Raw genomic sequence first — 24,040 nt, 5'->3', positions numbered from 1 at the left:
CCTCCGACATCCAGGACTTCAGAATCAGACATCAACAGCAACCTTTATAGCATTGGAAACAACTTTATTCACATGATTAATGATTGATTTGGCAGTTTTGTCAAGTGCATGTGATTTGAATGTTATAGACTAAACCATGAAAAACCTCCAGCGTGTGACACCATGCCAACAGCCGATAAAGTGGCTTTCAAATCTGCAGCAACATAAAATAGATCGCATGTCCACACACTGAGTTTGGCATCCCCCCCCTCTGACGGCGGAAACAGCAGATAATAATAGCTCAGATAACAGCGGGGTGTTCAAGCCGGGCGGACGAGGCCAATCAAAGCCTCTCGCTCTCTCTCCCTCTCTCGTTTGATCAGGAGGCATTTTAAAAAAGGGGAACAAGAAGTGACGTCCTCTCCAGGCCACAAAGCAAACACATTCCTCTAATGGCTCCTTTCCCAGTTAGTCAATATCCCATCAATCACTCTGACGTTCACGCTCTTACTCCAACCTGAAAATTAAATATCTAACAGGTGTCTTAAAGTGGGGATTCCTCTCAGTCCTCCTTTGTTATGTGCTATTATATTACAGTTAGAGCAGTTTTAGCTCCTGTCGCAGCCTTTCTTACCACCTCAAGTGTCTTTTTCCTAACAATGCCACCTTCATTTCCTTTGTTTCCTTCCCTGCAGCTTCATCTGTATTCTACAGTCTTGCTTTTATCTCCAGTATGAGCTGCATGGTAAACGTACAGCACTTATATTGCGCTTTTCTAGTCTTATCCAAAGTGCTCGACAACACGTGCCAACATTCACCTGTACATACATGCAGGATGCAGGGTGCTAACCTGCTCTTACTATACAAGCACGTTATTCATATATTTGCCTCGACTTCCTTCTTCCTCTTCTTCTTCGTGCTTGTTTACACCTGTCAGCAGCTACCTCTCACCTGGTTTCCTGCTGTCTTCATCCTTTCAGTCTCGTTTCCTCCCCTGTGCTTCTGTCTAGCACTCAGCACACACCACACGCTACAAACAAAAGGTTTTACAGGAAGTAGTTTGATAACACTATGATTGAGATAAATGTGAAGCTACAGAGCACAATATTATACAATCCACATACTACTGGCATAGAAAACAGATGCAAGACATGCAGCATGTTGCTATCTGAGAAGAGTATAACTGTTATATATTAAAAAAAACTACATATAGTTTCAGTTTTCTTTCCTGTTTCACCTCCTCTCTCTTCTCCTCACGGCTCTTTTCATCGACCGTGGAAGGTTTTCTAGGTCTCGTCCGGGGGAGTTTTATCCTGATATTCATGAGCTCCTCATCCTTTCCACACTTTTCCTGTCTCCAGTCTCTTCTGGTTAATTACTTCCCTGAGGGTCGAATCACGAAGGGGCGGATAATAATTTGCTTGTGTCACGCAGGAGGTTGAAACAGGTCCGGCTTGTTTGACGGTATCATACGGAGGTGGGCGAACGAAGCGATGACGTGTTGAGTTGTACAGTAAATCTTTATTATATCCAGCTGACCTCTGACCTCTCTGAGGATACCAAACAATCAATAAACGGGGGCAGAAACAGTCTCGTTGATTGAGTCGACCCTCAGAAAGAATCATTTCTATTTCCTGGTGGAGGCGAAGGTGATTGGATTTTCTTTTTGTCAATTTTCCAACTTTTCCCATTAAAATGTGCAAAAAAACAATATTTCATTTTTGTATTTGTGCTTTTATTTTGAATTTCTGGCATCTAAATTCGAGCTACTTCATGTGCAAACTGGAAAAATGCATAAAAACTGTGAAAAAAATGAATTGAAACTGTGAAGTAATGACAGAAAAGTGTCACCTGCCTTCATCGATGGCTGGAAACAAAACACAGCAACCTCTCTGAGCACAGCAGAAACCATGAGACATGTAAGTTTAACAAGGTGAAGTTACTGTATGGCATCAAAAATGTGTCTCGGCATCTTTTTCTTGTTTGTTTAAAGCTACATTGACAATAGACGGTCAAATAAACAACCGTGCTGGAGACAAAATACTGTTTTTTTTGTCTTTTATGAAGCACTGAGTAAACTGAGAGTGTGTGTTTGGGACAATAATACAAACAGTCGATACACACACTCTGCTCAAACATATTCATACATTTTCATCCAAACATGTCATTAATAATCATCTTTTAGTGGAGGATTAGCAGGTCGCTGCTGATTGACCCTGCTGTGTGTGTGTGTGTGTGTGTGTGTGTGTGTGTGTGTGTGTGTGCATGTGTGTGTGTGTGTGTGTGTGTGTGTGTGTGTGTGTGTGTGTGTGTGTGGAGGCATTAAGCCATTTTGTACCGCAGATCAAAATGTGCAGTTATTATGTTTGCAGACGGATCATCCTCTGGAAAAAAAAAAAAAAAAAAAAAAAAGACCCACAGAGGAGTTTCTTCTTCTGCTGTCCAAATCAGCAGCAACAACAACAACAACAAAACCATTCACCTCACTCCCGCCCCTGCTTCCTGTCTGTTGCCATGACAACGGCGGGATGCTGACAGACAGGCCAGGCAGGCAGGCAGGCAGTCGGCCTTGGTCCGAAGCCCGACCAATGGAAGAGCGGCTTAAACTCCCATAGCAACAGCGTGAGAGCCAATCAGTGACTCCGTGTGTTCCCTCTGAATGTGTCGGTACACGTCAGAGTGTGTGTGTGTGTGTGTGTGTGTGTGTGTGTGTGCGGTGGTTCTGCTCCTATAGCAACACTCCTCTCACATATAAATAACAGATTCAGGTGTTAATGTAAACACACACACACAGTCATCATCATCATCATCATCAATACGTTGCATTAACACGTCTGACGCACAGAATGAAACAAACTCTGCTTGTTTTTAACGACAAAATGATCAAATTCATTGATTATTTTTCTCTGAGTAAATGAATAATTTACTCTAAAGGTAATAATTCATTAGATGATCCAGAGATGACTGTTAACTGCTTATTTTGTCAGAGAAACTGCTAGAAAATCCTCAAAAATATTGACTTTATTAAGAAAAGTATATGTGAGACATTATAACCAGCATGTCATACTTGACTTCACCCCTAAAGAAATATGAAAATGATACAAAAACATCATTTTAGAAGCTTCCTCTTAAAGTTCTTGAATCAATTAAGAAGTAATAAATATTAGTTTGGTTCCAGACCAGGTCAAAGGTCATGTTTGTCTCTATTTTTCCCATCTTCTGACATTACAATACAGATTAACTACTGCAAAGCAAACATACTGTGTGATATTGAGCTGAAGACAACTTTCATATTTCATAAAAATGTAATAATTTCTTCTTGGAAAACACCCGAACCAATCAGAGTCTTACAGGTTCGAGAGTGAAACAAGGAGAAAAACTTTATGAGGTGTTTCACTTTCCTCCAACACACCTGTCGCATATTCAGTTGTACGTTGTTGACGACAGAATCCATCATAAACAAACATGTTGAGAAGCACAGATGAGCTTGAACACTTGTCTTAAATCTGCATTTTTCATCAAACAACATAACAAATGTTAACGGCTCCTAGAAAACTTTGGTGTCACCTGAGCTTAAAGTGTTTAATATGAACATGATGTCAGACTGAATAATTAACAGACATTCAGTCTGATTATTGCAATAAAAACCATAAAAAGTGACAGAATCTTAGAGAAACTGTGTGTCTGTCAGCCTTAAATAACATTCAGATCATCTGAACTCAGAGCAGAGAGCCTCTTTAGTCTCTTTGCCTTCCGTGTAATAAATGAAACGTCTTTTGTAACCTTTTATCTTTGAACAGCGAGCAGCAGCAGCAGCAGCAGCAGATCGATCGGCTGCGTTCAGACACAATGAAAACTACAACCTTGTCTCTCCGCTGTCTGAACAAGGACAAAACCCTCAAAACACAACACGCTCCGCTTTAAAAGGGTTTAAGCGGTTTGTGGATCAGTCAATAGGACCCAGACACACTGACACAGATGTGCAGCCGTTTCCACTGCTGACATCATCACTCTGAACTCGGCGGCGGCGGCGGCTGAACCGCAGACAAAGACTCTTCATGAATAAAGAAAAGTGAGACTATTAATACACAGAAAACACAGACTGAGAACCACATGCAGGCAGGACTGACCTACATCATAAACTTTATACTACGACTTTATTCGCTGCTTTTCTTTTTATCCAGATACAGTAAATATCTGTTTCAGTTCATGTCAGTAAATTAGGAAAAGTCAACTTGTGTCATTGTTTCTGTGGAGGAGGAAGGAAGGAAAAGGATGATGTGTTCAAGTGCTTTCAGGAAGCTCTGACATTCCAGATTTGACAGCCAGGTGCTGAACGGTGATGCGTTCATGACAAATGTGGGTAGATTTTCTGTTTGATTATCGGCCACACTGGCGGGTAAACGTTTGTATCAACATACTCATGTAATAAAATATCTGGCGTGATGCCTCAGAGGGGATTACTCATGTTTGTCGCTACACATGTGTTTTCTATGTGCGTCTAAACAGCGCTGTGAAATTGTAGGAGAGCTCGAGACAATCTGAGGTGAAGTTGCCGCTGGTCTGCTGCTTAAATAGCTATTATGTGGTGATATTATGGAAGTATACGTGACACAAAAAGGCGATTTATTATATTTGGCTGGTAAAAAATATGCTTGGCCGGTGGATTTTTTGGCAGGTGAGTCAAAAAGTTATGTGTTTTCTAACTGCAATGCAACTTCAGGGACACAAAACTAAGACGAACACACGTCTACAGCATGAAAACACCTCGTCCTGTTGTTTCCTCTGCCGCAGTTCAGCGTCAAGGCGCCTCGTCAACAAACATCACCGTCCTTCGTCTCACCGCTGGCGCCTGTTGAAGCTCTGGAGAAGCAGCTCGACTCCTCAGATTGACACATCCTGGCTTCTGTAGCTCGACTACGTCTACCGTACGTGCAGCTACCGCGTCCTGAGTGTTACACTGGTGATGCAAAGCAACTGTTATGATGCTCATTAACAGGAAAAGGCTGCTGATTCTCTCTATTTCTATTACTGTCGACAAATCTCATGTGCAGAATCAAACCAACAACTGATCTACTTACAAGTACTGTTTGTTTACTCAAAGCCTTTTATATCTTATTCCTCTGTGCCGACTGAAAACATGATGCTGTTATTAATCTACAAGCTAACGTGACCAAACTCTTCATGATGGAGGAAAATGATGTCATCCAGTGCAGTGATGTGAGGAATCAGATACATCAGGCTTTAGATTCACACACAATACTTGTTAGTAGATCAGTTCATTGTTGGTTTGGATCAACAGATGACATGTTGACAGTAAGAAAAATACAGAAAAATACAGAAAACAACTGTTCAAGAACTGAGAGCTGACTTAGCTTTTCTCAGATCTTCACTGCTAGCACACTGTGTCCAGAATACATATTAATGATCTACAGTAAACATATTGCTCATTACACTGTGCAGGTTTTCCAGTTAGTATTGAACAAATGAAGCCGACTACACGTCTCATACTGGATGGAAATGACTCATTGTGACGGTCACGTCGTCCACGACAACACACAACACATTTCAACCTTTTGTCCTTCTTCTGTTGATGAGATTCCCGCCAGCAGCAGTTCGCTACAATGCACATTGCATTGTGGGACACTACTGTCCACCTATACAACACATTCAGACATCGACTGGATTAAATATGCACAGTGAAGCAGTGATACTAGACGCTAGATACTCAAAACCTGCTTAGAATTAGTCATTAATATGGATTTGGGACACAGAATAAGATGCTACAGCGATGCTAGAAGGTTTTAGCAGCAGTAGATGAAACGCCAGCGGATGAAAGTTATTATAATTCATCCTCTGGGGAGCATGAACGTGTGTAGCAACGTGTGTAGCAACACGTCTACTAGTTGTGGAGATATTTCAGTCTGCTGGACGGCCGACTGACCGGCGCTGTCGTCACTATTGGGGCTAAACTGGAAACAGTCCAGTAAAATATCACAACTTCACATCTGTACTCTCCATCTCTGTGATCGTGTCAAACAGGATTAAAAAGGGATTTTATTTTCTGTTTCCGCTGCATAATATAAGCAGAGGAGGGAGCCGGGGATTCATTTTGCATTCATGCATCGTTTCTCTGAGTCGTCTTTTTGTCTTTTTTTCTAGTTTCTTGTCTCTTGATGTGAGATAATTTTCCTTAAACGCTCAGTGGTTTCTCTTCCTGTGCAGATAAAATAAATTCAGTCAGCTGTGCTCGGTGCACAGAGGGCTGCGCAGGTTTCATAACCCTGTGACTCATGAAATCTGCTCATGATGCAGTTATTTTAAAATGTTCTAAAATCTGCTGTTTTTCTTCAGTTCTGCACAGTTAAAACTCCTGTCTTTGTTTATATGTTTGTTTCCAAAAGCTAGATATGAGAAAATGTTTAATCTACAAATTCTGTAAAAAATTGTGTAAAAAAACTAAAAGATTTTTGCATGTTTCCATATTTTAAGTCAGATTTTAAGATTTCAGCAGCGTGCGTGTGTGTTGAGCGACGTCCAGCTGTGTTAATCCCCCTCAGACGAGTCGGAGGATTCAGACGCTTCGACCTACGGCGGCGACGTTATCTGAATGAACTCGTCTGTTGTCCTGCTTCAGCCAATGAGAAGGCAGAAAAACCCCTGTGACCTCATCAGCTGGCGTCTGGTCGGCCATATGTCGGTTCAGGGTTTATTAGTTGTACTTGTATTAATCTGGTGTATCAAAGTGCTGCAACGTCAGAAAAAAAACTGCTTACTTGTGAATTTAATCTGCTATTTTCGACTCGGATTAGTTGATTAATCGACTCACGGATAGTTTTTCTTAATCTTCTATGATAGTAAACTGAAGCTTTTTGGGTTAAATATGTCAAGTCAGGGATTTTTCACTGTTTTCTACAATCCTTCAAACCAGAACTTCTTCTCTAGTAGACGGAGCTGAAACGATGAGCTAATTAATCAAATATATTTAAAACAGCACAGATTCATGGATAATTAATTTGAGACTTTCTGCTTTTGTTCATCAACTGTTGTAGTTTTTACTCGGCTGTGTTTATCTGACTGGTTACTTTTACACTACAAACATCAGATCATAGTGAAACATCATCTGTCTTCATCTCTGCTTCTTATGATCTACTGATCTAAAAACATGGAAATCACCAAACGACTTTTAACTAAAGTACATTTTACTGCTTCTTGTTAAAAAAAAATAACTTCAGTGAAAGTTAAGTGTTACTAATTTTTCTCCTCGGGCCTTTTCTGACACAGTTTGGATGCTTTGAACTTTAATTTCTGTTAGAAACTGCAAATATTCCCAGACTTTTAACATGGAAAAAGGGAATTTTCGAGGTGCAACTCAGCTGCCGTTAACAGAAGAAGAAGAAACCTCCCAGTATGAACATGAAGACCATCTGCAGAACGCAACAAGTGCCTCAACAGATTTCACCGACACGAAAAACGACAGCAGCTAACGACGACGCACTGCCGAGTGTGTCACAGTCGTGACTGACGCCAAAACCCGGGTGATGGTGAGTAACAGCCCAGCGAGGAGCGATATGACACAACCGAACACCAACACGACTGTTCCTGCACCTGCTGCTGCGTGAAGCTCCATTCCTGCCAAAAAAATATGTTGATCCAACTTCCTGTAAGGAGCCTCGGAAGCAAAAACACTGAAGTGAACTTACTTGAAGTGTAAAATAAAACACAGTCACGCAAACAACACCCGTACACGTTCGCTTGTGTGCAGCCAGGAGAAGCAAAGAAATGATGACGCAGATGAAAACTCCATGAAGAAGAGTTTAGTTTTAGTGTCAGGTAGAAACTCTTTATCTCACATCAGCTAAACAAGGAAGGAAGAAGAAAGATGGAAATTAAAGATATGTTGAAAGGAGTCCAGACAGAAGAAAGAGAGGAAGAATGATAGATGATATCTGTAATATTTCACATTTTATCTCGTGTTATATATACAAATCTGACTCTGAAAAGTAAAAAGTGACTCCAGACATCAGATAAATGTCAAGCAAAGTCTCCCCAATACAAATGTGGTAAAACAAAAAAAGCACTGAAGCACAGAACCCGACTAAATGTGTTTTGCACTTGTGATTTTAAGGGTTATTCAAGGTGCAAAGTCATCAAATTAAATGTGAAACCTCTAAAAATCATTAAAATTAACAACCAAACTTATTTCTTAATAGATAATCCAAAGACACTGCATGACATCAATGAACCCAAAACCTCAAGAACCCTAAAAATATTTGACTAAAAGCCTTCAAAGACAAATTCAAAGTCATATTTTAGACCTAAAGACACTATGTTGAGTCCAGGTGAGATCATATACTTCCTCTCATTTTATCTGCAGCTTGTGGATAAAAACTCACAGGAAGGCGAACACGTCGAAAAGGAAGGAAAGAACGAGAGAGCCGGAGCCGAAATGAAGGAGAAGGGGAAGAAAAAAAGGAGAATAAAAGAGAGAAAAGAAGGCCAGTGGCCTTCCCACCATGTTGTTATGTAACTGCCTCATACTGCATTACTCACTGCACTTCAGCTGCTTTTCCAAAATCACTTTGCATTGGCAACGATTCCCTTGATTCAAAACAAGAAGAGAAGCACAAACCTCGAAAACATCTCTGATAAAAATACGCTCATAAAAACAGGAGGACTGTTCCTTTAGAGCCTGAGCTTAGTGACAGATTATCAATAATGATTTTTATAAACTGATCAATTGTTCAGTCAATAAGGTGCCATAAATATTGACACATGGCCACAATAAGTTTCTAGAGCAAATGAAACCACAGCTGCTCCAGTCTGACTCTAAACTAACTGCTACAGGGAACTAAATGATAATAATAAAAAAATACAATTTACAATAAACATCTGATCTCAACTCAAAGCTTCACTGACACAAATAAAATCACCGACAGAGAGACGCAGTAAATGATGTTATTCAGTCTGTTATGCAGCTATAATAAAATAAAACAAATGTAATACAGACTGATCTGTTTCATTTAATACATTTATATTTATGTAAATGTGGTGATATTTGTTCATATTGATCTCCAGCTGTTGTTCTGTCTGAAGCTTCACTTTACATTCAGACAAACTAACGTTGCAGCTTCAGTTATTAGATTTCATCTGTGAGACAAACGTTTATCTTCCAAAAATGAATTTTATCATATATATCAAAATGCTGCGGAGACATTAGAGCCGACGATACGGATCAGTTCATGTTCTCATCGTCATGACGACATGTTGAACCGCCAGCGGCTCCAAACAAACGTTATTTGGATAAACTGACCACTTACTTTCTCGCCTGAAAAAACTTAATTAAGTCACATATTAACAGCTTGGTTCAAAATCTCCGCCATTGTGCAATCTGAAGAGAAGCAATGCATTATGGGGAAGATGAGTCTGTCCAGTAATAATCTGATATGCATCTATGCAGAGCGACAACGACTATCTGATCAACAGAAAATTAATCTGCAACTATTGTGTTAACTGATGAACCGCTGAAACATCATCATTCACTTCTCAGTTTAACAAATATTCTGCTTCTCTTTCGTCTTATTTGACAATAAACTGAACATATTTCGGGTTTCGGACTGTTGAGTCGAACAAAACGAGTCATTTCATGGCGTCGTCTCGAGCTTTATGACATTTTATGGACCAAACAAAATGAGAAAATTATCAGCAGACTCATCAGTAAACCAACAAATAAAGATACTTGTCTGAGAAAATCTTTAGCTGAACATTACCATCTTGTTTGCACGCAAATATCACATGAAACAAGAAAAACTTCTCTTCAAATGTATAAAACTAAAACTTTCCACTGAAAGACAATAAATAATAATATTAAATAATTTCTCAGCTTTGTGTCCGTGTGAATCCTGCAGCTTCAACACTCAGTAAAACAATCTGATCTTAAAGTCAAGCGGACGTGGAGTTAAATCTCCTCCGTCGTCGTCGTCGTCTCCTCTCTCCATCACTGACCTGCAACATGTTTACTCCTCCTCAATCTCGACGTCTCTCTCTCTCTCTCCTCTTCACCGTGTCTGAATGCCGGCGCTTTAATGAGAAAATGAGCCGGAGCGAGCGAGCACATGACGCAGACAGACCTCTCTCTGTCTTGCAGTGTTATTCATGAGCCATCCAAGGTAACAGGCTGGCGGGTGAGCTGCCAAAAAAAAAAAAAAAAAAATTCAGGCCCTGTTTCACGACCGGCTCAGAGACGATTTTGTGCCAGCTCGCAGCGGAAGAACCGAGCGTGTCACCGGTTTACACGCCAGCTTCCGGGAAAGAGTGATGAGGACAGAGAAAGAGAAAGAGAGAGAGAGAGGTTGTTGTTGTCAATCGCCCTGCCGATAACCTGGCACATCCCTCTGTACGTGTCAATCAATACCGGCCGGGGTTGCTGTGGAAACGTGACCGTGTGCAGGAGGGGGGGGGGGGGGGGGGGGGGATGGATGTGGACAGCAGGGTCGTGATGGCATGTGTGTGTCATCACGTGTCACGGACAGACAGAAGCTCTGACGACAGGCAGGTCAGGACGAGACAGGACGGACGGGATGCTGAAGACATGATGGAGGAATTCTGCTTTCCAGGGAATGTTGGGAATTCACACAGAAATAAAACTACAATTCAGTTTGTGCCTCACGCTGAGCTTAACGCCTCTTTTCTTCTAGTAAATAAGTCCCTGGCGGTCTTTCAAAAACCCTGAAATATTCTTCTTGCTGCACAGTAAATTCATTTTTAACCCAAACTTGCAGCTCAACTTGCTAAAACAAAGAGAGATTGTAGCAGGAAGGGACGTGTGGTGCATATTTTCTTGCACTTTTGTAGGTTTTTCAGTAAAATTAGCATTTCATTGAGCTCCATTTTGAAGAATCTATTTCCACACCAAGAATATTGATGGATTGTAGAATAATGGATGATGGAAACCTATTTTAAAGTAGCATCTATACAAGTACACACTATTTTGATATTGCACAAGATTACTGTTACTTTAATACATTCAGAGGCTGCAATCTCGGGTGATTTTCTTCCTTCAATTTTGTCTCCCTGCATAAACTTTTATGTATGAATCTGAATTTTCAACTGTTACTGGCTGATATCTGAGGAATGCAGCAGCAGACATTATGTTCCTATGTGACTGGGAAAATGATCCACATTAAGAATCTGTTGGCATCATTTTCATTCAGCTTTTTTCCCCAAAAAACCTGCATAAAGGTATAGTTTAAAGGATGTTATAAGTGCATTAAAATGTCTAAAAACATCTAGACCTATGTTATATATTTTGCTGAGTTGTGTACTCACATTATCTAAAATGTTTCCAACAATTTACAAGGTAACGGCATTCATTAGGTCATCTGTCAATGATGTCATACCAAAGAGTGTACGCACACAAGATGATACATCAGCGTTACTCAACAGAAACTTATAAATGGACTTTTATTCAGTTTTAAGCCACATTTTAATGATGAACTTTTTAGATTTTGGTCATTTTTAACTATCTTTTAACCAGATGAAGGATTTTAGTCATCGGACGTCTGGATCTGAAGTTATCAGAGAAACAAGCTGAGCAAACGTTAGCAGCAGCTCAGCTAACAGCCCCCACCGGACGTCCAGTGCTCGCCGAGCAGTGTCAGAGAAACACTGAATTTTTACATGAAACTGTTTTATTTGGTGTTTTTACCTGTAATCAGGAGAGGAGACCTTTACGGATAAAAACATCCTGAACGATGAACACTGAAGGAATCCTAACCTGAAGAAGCTGGTTGTTTAACAATGAAGACAACAACTCCCATGATCCCTCACTACTTCACACCGTCATCACACTCCGTCTTTTATTATTGTTTTGATCGAGAGACATGTAACGGCTGAAATTACATATTGTGCGTTTAACGTGTGAAAAAGGCCAAAGATTATTTATAAGGATTATATATAACCCTACGCCTAACCCTAACCCTCTAACCCTAATCCTAACCCTAACCCTCTAACCCTACCCCTAACCCCCTAACTCTAACCCTCTAACCCTAAACCTCTAACCCTAACCCTACTCCTAACCCTAACCCTCTAACCCTAATCCTACTCCTAACCCTACTCCTAACCCTAACCCTCTAACCCTACTCCTAACCCTCTAACCCTAACCCTACTCCTAACCCTAACCCTACTCCTAACCCTAATCCTCTAACCCTACCCCTAACCCTACTCCTAACCCTCTAACCCTAACCCTACTCCTAACCCTAACCCTCTAACCCTAACCCTACCCCTAACCCTCTAACCCTAACCCTACTCCTAACCCTCTAACCCTAACCCTACTCCTAACCCTACTCCTAACCCTAACCCCCTAACCCTACTCCTAACCCTCTAACCCTAACCCTACTCCTAACCCTCTAACCCTAACCCTACTCCTAACCCTACTCCTAACCCTAACCCTACTCCTAACCCTCTAACCCTAACCCTACTCCTAACCCTACTCCTAACCCTCTAACCCTAACCCTACTCCTAACCCTAACCCTCTAACCCTAACCCTCTAACCCTACCCCTAATCCCCTAACTCTAACCCTCTAACCCTAAACCTCTAACCCTCTAACCCTACTCCTAACCCTCTAACCCTAACCCTCTAACCCTACCCCTAATCCCCTAACCCTAACCCTCTAACCCTAACCCTAACCCTCTAACCCTAACCCTAACCCTCTAACCCTAACCCTCTAACCCTTCAAGTCTTGCGCCTTCACAGATCAAGTCTCTCTCTTTTATTAAACGATTCCTGGTAGATTAATTACTACAAGAAGTGAACAAAAGCTCAGATACAGAAAGTCAGAAAAGGAGAAATCATCAAGTTCTCATAAAAGGTAAAAGTTAATTAGAAGAAGGTGACTCATGTTTCACAACTTTTTTCACAACAACAGAACAACATTACGTGACTTGTTCAGATGAGTATTATTTGCAGCACTTGCCAGCTCTCACCCACAAACACCTGCACGACTCGGCAAAGATCAGGCACGACCGCCGGCGCCGAGAGGCCGAGGCGTTCTCACACCTCCTCAGACTCTCGCTGAGCAGGTTACATAAGGCTGCAACCAGTGAGTGAACGGCTCCGCTCCGGTTATAAAGACCACGTGTGATTGCTGTCATTTCCCCCTCCTCCCCTCAATTGGACAGAATGTGGAGAATTTTTGCTGATGGGAATCGGTGAGAAGAGGAAGAGGGGGAAGAGGAGAAGGGAGGAGGAAGAAGACACTGAGGTCTTTGTCCATGTTAGATTCTATTTTCACCGTGACAGACTGCTGAGTGAGCAGCAACTGACACTCGAAAGCTGCTTCTACATTAACTTCAGCCTCTAGTTCACCACCGTTCACACATTTTTTTAAAAAATGGATTAACTGAAAAAAAATAGCATCAAAGCACAAGACTTTCTCAGGCGCTGTTATATGTTAAAAGTAATAGTTAACAGACTAAAAGGAGTCAAAACAACAGCAAAAGATCATCAAAAAGTGTCTAAAGTTATTTCTTCTTGATTGACCAACAGTCCAAAAACTGACAATGTGTATGAAAATGTTTTTACACTTTGCTAAGGTGGAAAAAATGTAAATAGACGTCACTGAAAACATCAGATCTGTGTGGAGAGAGGAGGAGACTTTAACTTTCCTCAAATGAACACATGAAACAAACAGAAATGTCATATTTCCATCATGTTTTCCAGCTTTAACTGGAGAAGATGGAAACAGAGAATTTGGGGAAAAAAAACGACTTAAACAGTTTTCTGTCGATCGACTAACAGATTATTTAACAGATTAACAGATTTTTTCAGCTCAATTGTTGTTGGATGTGAGATTTGACTCACTTGAGACTTGATTCTCTAAAAGATTTGATTTAACTAGAAAGCAAAACATTCAGGTGTCAGATTTTAACCTTGTAAACACCCAAAAAAAATAATTTAAAAAGACGCAGCATCAAGACTTTGTGTCAGCTTTAAAAGAGATGATGTTGCTCATGAAAAGCTGCTCCAAAAAGTCTGTGCAATTACCCTTTACTCTGTTTGTCCTGGTCACATGATGTATGAAATGTTTAGACATAAAACTTTACCATGACAACAGTTTCTCCATCATCTCATCAGCAGGTGTAGAGATGAAACTCAACTCTTCCTTCACATCCTGAACTCGTTTTTTTATTTGACTTAAAACCAGGATTGAGAAGATAAAATCTCTGACAGTTTAATCGTCTTCACGCTGATCACTGGACATCCGTCTCTGTCTGAGCAGTGCTGATAATCCTCGTATCTGTGTGGTCGCTTCACCGCAGATACAGAGATAATGAGATTCGGCTGAACGTTGCCGCGGCGGCCGGCGGCGAGGTCGGCCGCGCTGTGGATTAACAGCGGCAGGCCTTTTACAAAAACACTGAGGACTGACTGTCTGAATCAAAAAAAAAGAGACGTCACATGACTTGATTCTCATCTGTTTCCTGCAGGTTCCTCTCAGGTGTCTTCAGTCCTGCAGCAGCACGTTGGAGATAAATACCCTCGTTTGTCTTCTAGTAGGTGAAGAGTCATTCTTATGTAACTGCCGCCCTCCTACAACAAAGGGCCTCTCTTTTTCACACCGTCTTAATCCCGCTGCTCAGTATGACTGAACATCCCCCGACCGAGCCGACCAGCTCGCTGTTTTCCTCCCCCTGTCCTCCGCCGCCACTGCCGCCGCCGCCGCCGCCCTGAGGGATCCGCTCAGGAATATTAATGATGTTTGTTCCCATGGAGGAGAAAAGTAAACGCAGGGTCGCAGCAGCAAGAAACTGCTGCTGGAAGAGTTCGTTTTGATGAAGTGTGATGTCAAGAAATCTGTGAGGTTTTTTACACCAAACATTCACAAAAGGAAAAAAAATAACGACACTTGTGACTAAAATAACAGACTCATCCTGTGTGCTGCACACTGAGTACCAGCTACTGCCGTCAGGGAGGAGGTTTAGAGCTCCACACTGTCGACTGAATAGATTTAAAACTCTTTTATCTCGACTTCTAGAGCTGTCGCAGTGAAGGAATTTCCCAGTCATATGCAGTATTGGCAACAGTTGTTTGTTTTTTTTTGAGAAAATCACAGTATGTTAGTCTGATTATGTGTCGGTCGAATGGAACAGCAGAACCTGACACACATGGAAAACTCTTTAAATCGTGTTGTGGCGGAAAATAACATTGGCCTACAGCTGAGTCCTCTTAAACCTGGGATTAATGAAAGGAGTCTGGCTGGACGCACCTTTAGATCCTATGATTGGTGGTTTAACCTTGCATGTTAAACGGCAGCCTGCTCGGCCGTGTAGTGACCACAGATAATTTAAACATATAACCAAGACAAAATTTTCACATGGGTGTGTTTTTAACTACTGAGCATCAGCACCGACCCCCCGGTCAGCTCACCCCGAGCCCGTCCCTGTTAGAAGGGCTGGGCGCCAGGTTAGCTACGAACATTAAAAACACACGCACTGAAGTGTAAACAAGAAGGGCCTAGCCTCATGAAAACATGAACGTAGCACGGTTGCGGCGGTTGCTTGTCATTCATGCGGTTGGCTTGTCTATAGCGCCGTACTGTAACAACCCTACTGCAATAAAAATTAATTGGCGGTAGATGAAATAAGGATGATGATTGACTATTTTCCAGGTTTGTATCTATTTAACATCAGTGTGTCTTTTTTTGTCTTGTTTGTTTGTTTTATTATCATGTTCTTAGATATGTTTTATGTATGTGAATGTTTTCTATGGATGCAGCGTTGGGTGGAAGTCTGATCCAAATTTCCAATAATGTGAAACAATAAAGTGAATCTTGAATGTTGAACAGATGTAAAAACACACCAGATGTTCATCACTTGTCTTCATCTGGAGGAGTTTTTGACTTTTTCCACCTAAATCAGGTTTAAACTTTTTAAAATTCTAGTTTCCAACATTTAGCGGCGCTACAATTAGACACCAGCTGTGAACGTTTCTGACATCAGAGATTTTAGGCCAATTGAAAACCTCGGTTTTATCTTTAGGTGGGAACATTTTATCACATTTTTCATTTTTATTTGCTTTAATTATGTGACTTTGGTAAATAAAACACCTTTAAAAAAGTGTCAGTGATGCTTATAAAGTCAATACAGTCGCCAGTCTATTGAACTTTTATAAAAATGACAAATGCAATCTGTCTTCTTTTCATAGTTAAACCAGCCTTTCAGTCTTTTTCTCGTCTTGACGTTCTGAATAAATCAAACATGTATAATATTATCGGTTTTTAGTCTTGTTCAATGATGTGAACACTGTCAACAACCAACAGGTTTCGCTCTCTCCAGCACCAAACAGGAAGCAGCAAACCAGGTAGACAGTAAAGATGGCGGACGCTACGGGGAGGCGCGACAGAAAAACTTGGACTGTAGAAAAGGAGGAGAAACGGGTGAATAAGAGCTCCTCTTTGTCTCATCCTCATATTTGTACCATGATAGACTGGAGAAGGACAAACAGTGGACAGAAATCGCTGGTTTTTCATAACAAACCACCGCACACAAAAGGGCAGCTGTAGCCAAAAGCAGCTTCTGTTTCTGCTCCATCATTCAACAGTTTCTCTTCTTTTAAATTCCCACCAGGAGCAGGAAGGGAAATAATCTCAAAAGGAGTCTAGTTGTAGTCTTACAAATCACTGACTTATGACACAGTGTCTTTAGATATGATGGATGTCAGACTTCAGTCTTTTAAAAGTCTTCTAGTGTCTTATAGGCTTTAATTAAACTACTTATAATGTTTGTCTTGGTGGAGATTAAAAGATTAAAGAGCATTATAGAAATATAATGAATGCAGATGTTTCCATAAAGAACATAATATGAAAATGATGTGAATCTTCTGGCCTTCACAGTCGCCACATCTCCAGATTTAGAGCAACCTGTGAAAGAAGTTCTCCACCACCATCATAAAAACACAAAATAAAAGGAATCCACACCTCCAGCAGAGTTCAGAGACTCTGAAGCTCGAGGCCCAAAGACGACAGCAGGAAGTAAACGTCTGTGTGACATCACAGACGGCCATGTTTTACTACAGTCTATGATTTTAAAACAATGTCAATACATTTAATCAAGCAAATGACAAAAACACAAATCTGCTCATAAAAAATGATGATCAAACCCAGATGAAACCAAAACCAGCAAGAAAATCTATGAGAACACGCCAACAGTGGAAACCGCTGCCAACCGATCCATCACAATAAGAGCGCCCTCAAAACCACTAATCACCACCAGTACTCCATCATCATAAACTCTGCTGTAACAATCTGTTCAGATCTGACTTCATGATTCTTTTTTTTTTTTTCGCTGAACGTGCCAGAAACAAACACAACCGTTTTCTGGCTCATAAAAAAAACACTAAATTAAGCTGATTAACGTCTGCAGAAACACTTGATTACACTTAAGAGACACGTGCGGGGAGCGACCCATGATCCTCTCTGATCGGCCTTTTTACACGCCAGCTGCAATAACAGCGCGGGCCCGTGTGATCACGCAGCGGGAGGGTCGATTTCTGCTCGCAGGGTTTCCAACGTGAGGAGCCGCGATCATGAGCTGCCATCGACCCCAATTATCTGCAGCTCCAGCTGCCGTGAATAATGAAGCCGAGCGGAGAGAAGCAGAAGAGGAAGTTTGCGCGCTTTGATTTCCATTTTGTCACTTGAAAGAATCTAGTTTGACCTCTGTGCTCACAGCCTGCTGAGGTTTTATCCTTTTAGCTCAACTGGTGCTTTTTAATTGTACCTGAAGAGCAAAATAAAAAAGGAGGTTTTTTAAAATGTGAGTTTCTTTCAACGACAGTTATTAGAAGACTGCAGACTCTTCTCAGGCTGCTCAGTCTGCCTCTGTGCTCTAATACTCTAAACAAACATCTGGCCTTCAACAGCCTGCAGCTCAATGTTTGAGATTTCACACTAATTAGCTCACATCGGTGAAGCGCCACACCGCAGGGCCCCGAACGCCTCGGAGGAAAACGCTGACATGGACACGATGCTTCCGGCTGCTTCTCAGGCTGCTGCTGCTGCTGCTGACGCCGCCGGCAGACCTGAGAAGGTAGGAACTATTAAAAAAACAGGAGAAAACAACAACCGGTGTGTTTTTATCAACAGCTGAAGCTCTTAATCGAGGCTGAACTCACACAGTCACATCTGGTCAGTTCATGTGAAGGAATGTGGGAACAGACGCTGAACATGAATGCAACAGAATAAGAAGCAAATAACTGCAAAATCTTTTGTTTTAAACTCATCAAATGACAAATATTTATCTTTATCTGTTGGTCATATCGCCTGAGACTGGAAATTATGGACATTTTGCAGACTTTTATGGGGCAGATTCTTATATCTGTGACTTAAATCTATTTTTAAAAGTCTCAAATGTAAAAAATCAATGACTCAGGAAGAGGCACAAACTGGAGCTGGACCTGCACAGAAAACCTGCCGTTTATCAGATCATAGTGAAGCTTTAACAGCCAGAGAATAAACTTCACCACGTCAGACTGAGACAGACAGGACAGGGTGAGGAGGGGTGAGGAGGAGGAGGAGGAAGAGGGGGGGGGGGACGGTGTGAGCAGCACCATGCCGGAGATGTTGACCCACTAGCAGATCTGAAGTAACGTGTTGTGGCGTTTTTCATTCCCCCGGCGGGCTGCAGAGCCCGAGTCGTGCCGCCTGACTGCGCTGATAAGACGGCAGTCTGACACGCATTGAATACACAAAGAGCTCGCGGAGCACGTTCAAGGTCTGCTGGGTTTTTATCAGGCAGCCGCTCGCAGTGTCTGAGCGGATCCTGACATCCTCTCACTGTTTCATAACTTCAGTTTGTGATGTTCAAAACACATCGGGGAGCATTTTAGTGACTTCTTTAACCTGTCTCAACTGCTGCTAGCGATGTCCTACATTTCCCAGAATGCCTTTCAAGGACCTCCAGGAAGCATGAATCCGGTTAACTTGCACCTGTCATTTAAAAAAAGCTAAGAGTTAAGCTACTTAAAAGGGATATATTCTGCTTTTTGTGATTTTGTGTAATTTATATCCTGTTTCTGATGTTGGATGTTAAACAAGGTCAAAGGTCCAAAACTGAATGTATGTAGAACGTCTCTACGTCTCTGAACGTCTCGTTTGCAAAGTTAACTCTACTAATTGTTTGCACATTCACACAAACGGCCGTCCGATTTGTAGTTTTTGCTGCTAAGCTTGTTGCTAAGGTGGTTGCTAAGGTGTTTCCATGTGTTGTTCAGCTCCAACATGTACGGATGGATTTGAGAAGTTGACATTTGGAGTAAAGAAGGAGAAAAAGAAGTGAAATCCTGCTGCTATAGTTTGTTTACGTAGCCTCCGAAGCTTCGGAGTAAGCTTCCTGAAACTGACCAATCAGAACAGAGCAGGCTCATCTTAAAGAGACAGGAGCTAAAACGGCCTGTTTCAGACAGAGGCTGAACTGAGGGGCTGCATAAAGGACCAGTAGAAGATAAATAAGGAGTTTTAATTGTAAACCATGCAAAGATATTCCAGTAGAGCCCCAGAATATAGAGCTGGAAATGTGCCTGATACGTCCTTTTAATCTAAATTCTACCTGACGTGTGGCTGCAATGCATTCTGGTCCTGTGTACTTCCTGCCCCTACGGGTGTAGAAATGGTTGAATCTGTATCTGATGGATTTGTCCCACTATGATTATACGAATCAAAATAGCATCTCAGACAAAACTGCCTCAGTTTGAAGGACTAATGCTGCCTTCAAATGCAACTCGTAAACCAGATGTTTGCCGTTGAAGTGGTTTACATCATAACAAACACTGTTGACTGACAATAAAAATGGTTGTTGCTGTTAATAAAAATACTTTAGTCAGCAAGAGTAATTAATAAAAAAGTAACTAGCATGGATTCAGGATTGTTTAAGTATGTTTCTAAATTAATTTGAATTAATTGATTGTTGACAGTTGACCAGTCTGTGTTAATGAAATTAAATATTCATCAATACCTAAATTAAAAACCTGCTTACTCTTCGTCTTAGACCAAAAGTCCTAAAGTTCGGACTAACTCATCCAGGATGTTTCATGAAGATCCATCTCTCACTGTCCTCTCTTCAGATTAATCAAATAAAGATGAAATTAGACTGGGTATGCTGGGAATACCTGTGGGTGTCTCCAACCTCCAAAGCTGCTTATACGTTTCCATGAACCGAAAATAGAAACAAATTAAAAACCTTAGAGTCCGAGTGCATCAGAGGCCTTTAAAACGAAGCCAGTTTAAGATGAGTTCTGGGTCTGTTTTACATCAAGTCTACAGCTGCAAATTAGGATTATTTCACTTATTTCAGCCAACAGATAATCTCTTCAATCGTGCAGTCTATAAGATGTCAAAAAATACTGGAAAAATACTCAAAAATACTCAAGGTGAAGTCTTTAAATGTCAACTAATACTCCAAAATTCCAGATTTAAGCAGGTTTAATCAGACAACTTATCCAAATAAGTCAGTAAACCTGGTTCATGAATCCCAGATTAAACCAAGAATAACAGAAAATACACTGAATAATTAGGAATTTAAACTTAAACTGAGCTTAAAACTGCTCCTCAGTTTATTTGAGACCCCTTCAGGGACCCCTGGGAGAGCTCAAACTCCAACACAGGTCTAGACATCACGGATAAAGTCAACTCTGTCTGTCTGCTGAGCACATTATCATCCATCCATCTGCTATAATGAGAAGCAATTGACTGTGACTGGATGATCGACCCCGATGCGGCCATCAGGGTCAGACATCACCGACCTCCTCATCCATCACACGAAGCCAACTGACCTCAATTAAAGCCAAATATTTACTGTCGCCATCCGGAAGCCAGGCCTCTTGCTCCCGTCAAAAATCCCCTTAAATCACCGGTTCATCATGTGTGACAGCAGGTGTGTGTGTGTGCGTGCGCGCATGTGAGTGTGTGTGTGTGTTTGAGACAAAAGAGACGCACGGTGCGCGTAAATCGGCCACTCACCATCATCACCGACAGGCTGACGCGCCTCGTCCGCGCTCACATGACCGCAAAATGAGCCTCCAGAGCCCGAAGCACCGAGCATTTTCATCCTTTTCAACCCCGAACAGGGTGTACTCCCGTCGGTGTGGAGCTCCGCGTCTCCCCGGCAGCCTGCAGGGCGGTGGATCTGACCTGACTAGTCCTCCATAGGGGGGGAAAAAACACCAAAACCGGGCTGCAAATGAAGAATAACCCGGGTTACATGCTGGATAAGAATAAGGACTATGTGTTTTAAATGGAAATGAGCAGTTGGGCCATCCAGGCTGCAGTCTGGATGGATGGATGGAGGATATTGAGCCTCTCACATCAACACGGTGCGTCGGGTGAAGAAGGTGGCCGCTGTAAAAAATGACGAGTCCAGACATGTCAAAGCCCGCAGCCCATTACTTCTAATGTTAGAGGGAAAAATGTAAAGTGAGAAAACACCAACAGCAGCGGCTCCTAGAGGCTGAGATTTAAAATACATCCCAACAAAAATATCAACAAACAACATTAACAGCTTTTTCTTAGTAATATCGGAGGAACCATGAATGCATTTGAGCTGAGAAATGTACACAAAGCCTGTTTTTATAGTTTTATTTCATTTCCTCTGAGTGTTTACAGGCAGCACGTGATAAACCTTCACATGTTATCAGAGGTGGAAAGTACATTTACTGGAATACTGTACTTAAGTAAAATTTTGAGGTATTTGTACTTTACTTGATGCTACTTTATACTTTCTACTCCGCTACATTTATCTGATAAGTTACTTTGCAGATTCAGATTATTAATACAAAATATAATCAACTAATAGATTGTGATTTATTATTATAGATTACTGTAAGGTATCCAGCAGTATATAAAGTAGTATAAATCCCACATTTTACAGCTGCAACATTAAAGTGATGTTTACACATGAATGCATCAATAATTATAATTCAATAATATAATATATACTGTATTATTCTGAGATGAGCCATTCTGCATAATGAATACCTTTACTTTTGTTGCTTTATGTACATTTTGAATGGATGACTTTAACAGTATTTTTAGTATTCAAGTACTTTTAAACTGTGGTATTTCTACTTTTACTTAAGTAACAGATCTGAGTACTTCTGCTGCTGCATGCAGCCTGTAATATGTGATGAAATGATTTTTACATATATTGATTGATAGTATTTAGGTCATCTATCTTTCCATATAACCACCATATATTACATATATTATTCTGGACATTTTCATACTGTTTTATTTTGCATAATATATCCTGTTTTTTTTCTCTAAATATGCTATGTGGCGCTCTGTACCTGTGCAAATGGCAAATAAAGTCACATGAACTTGACATTTTTTTGCAGTGCACGTGGCAGCAGCAGCACGACGTGCTCACGCAGAGGAAGGTGAGCGACGTCAAGTTAGAAACGATAAAGAGCACCGGAAGTTGAGATGTTTAACCTTCAAAACAATAATGAGACATTTGGGACAAACTGATGGTGCAGATTTTGAATGTTTAAGACCTTGTTCAGTACTAGAAAATGTTTGTCTTTTATCTTTCAGTGTTTTTATATGTTTTATTGTCTCTTCTGGTCTGTGTAAAGCCTCTTTGAGGACCTTGAAAAGCCCTCTATAAATGAAATGTAATATTATTATTATTATTATTATTATGTTGCACTAAGATCAAGAAGAAACATCATTTCCTTCCGCTGTATCTGGTATTTCAGGGCTCACACATGCAGTCCCAAACAATCTGGGACCAGATTTCCAGTATATCTGTACTGGTTTGTCTCTGGAGCTTTACAGTGAAATGTAATGAAGTTGGTCACATTGTGCACTAGGGCTGAGCGATATGACCTCGTATCCCAATATACACTATGTTACCAAAAGTATTGGCTCACCTACCAATGACATCCCATTTTGAATCCATAGGGTTTAATATGACGTCAGTCCACCCTTTGCAACTGTAACAGCTTCAACTCCTCTGGGAAGGCTTTCCACAAGGTTTAGGGTGTGTTTATGGGAATTTTTGACCGTTCTTCCAGAAGAGCATTTGGACGAGAAGTCCTGGCTCTCAGTCTCGGCTTTAATTAATCTCAAAGGTGTTCTATCGGGTTGAAGTCAGGACTCTGTGCAGGCCAGTCAAGTTCATCCTCACCAAACTCTCTCATCCATGTCTTTATGGACCTTGCTTTGTGCACTGGTGCACAGTCATGTCGAAACAGGAAGGGGCCGTTCCCAAACCATTCCCACAGAGTTTGGAGCGTGGAATTGTCCAAAATCTCTTGGTATGCTGAAGCATTCAGAGTTCCTTTCACTGGAAGTAAGGGGCCAAGCTCAGCTCCTGAAAGACAACCCCACACCATAATCCCCCCTCCCCCACCAAACTTTACACTTGGCACAATGCAGTCAGACAAGTACCGTTCTCCTGGCAACCGCCAAACCCAGACTCATCCATCAGATCGCCAGATGGTGAAGCGCGATTCGTCACTCCAGAGAACGCGTCTCCACTGCTCTAGAGTCCAGTGGCGGTGTGCTTTACACCACTGCATCCAACGCTTTGCATTGCACTTGGTGATGTATGGCTTGGATGCAGCTGCTCGGCCATGGAAACCCATTCCATGAAGCTCTCTACACACTGTTCTTGAGCTAATCTGAAGGCTACATGAAGTTTGGAGGTCTGTAGCGATTGACTCTGCAGAAAGTTGGCGACCTCTGCGCACTACGCGCCTCAGTATCCGCTGACCCCGCTCCGTCATTTTACATGGTGAAGAAGAAAATACACATTTGGGTAGAGACTTGGTAATCAAGTGATGTCTGGGAACAACTCCTTGATCAACAAGATGCCAACTGTGTGTCTTTCCAGCCTTTGACCCCTGCTGATTTGACCTTTTTGATCCTGCAGCACCCCCTCCTGTTTTTGCCCCCTTGATTTCACTTACCTGAGAGTTGCCCCAGTGACCCCAGTAACAAATTAATCTGGCCATGTGGTCCTCAGCCAGTAACATGTGACTGATTAAAAACAATTAAATAAATCC

At 41.4% G+C, this 24,040-nt stretch overlaps 2 protein-coding genes across 6 annotated transcripts in view; both read right to left on the bottom strand.

The window, feature by feature from the left end:
* The window catches only part of tmem198b (transmembrane protein 198b), a 28,671-nt gene extending 7,025 nt beyond the window's left edge, over positions 1–21,646 (bottom strand). Inside the window, exons 1-3 of one of the 5 annotated variants that reach the window (XM_044344680.1) lie at positions 20,994–21,331; positions 17,941–18,058; positions 931–1,009 (exon numbers count right to left, since the gene is read on the bottom strand). The gene's annotated coding sequence lies outside the window, so the exon portion shown is untranslated. The other 4 variants (XM_044344681.1, XM_044344683.1, XM_044344682.1 and 1 more) reach the window with 4 other exon arrangements.
* LOC122976244 overlaps positions 1–24,040 on the bottom strand; it is a 1,153,509-nt gene that overhangs the window by 520,824 nt on the left and 608,645 nt on the right. The window lies entirely within an intron of this gene.

Source organism: Thunnus albacares, chromosome 24 (genome assembly GCF_914725855.1).
Source record: "Thunnus albacares chromosome 24, fThuAlb1.1, whole genome shotgun sequence".
NCBI lineage: Eukaryota > Metazoa > Chordata > Actinopteri > Scombriformes > Scombridae > Thunnus > Thunnus albacares.
Note: the sequence above shows the minus strand (reverse complement) of the source record. Positions and strands in the feature narration are given on the sequence as shown.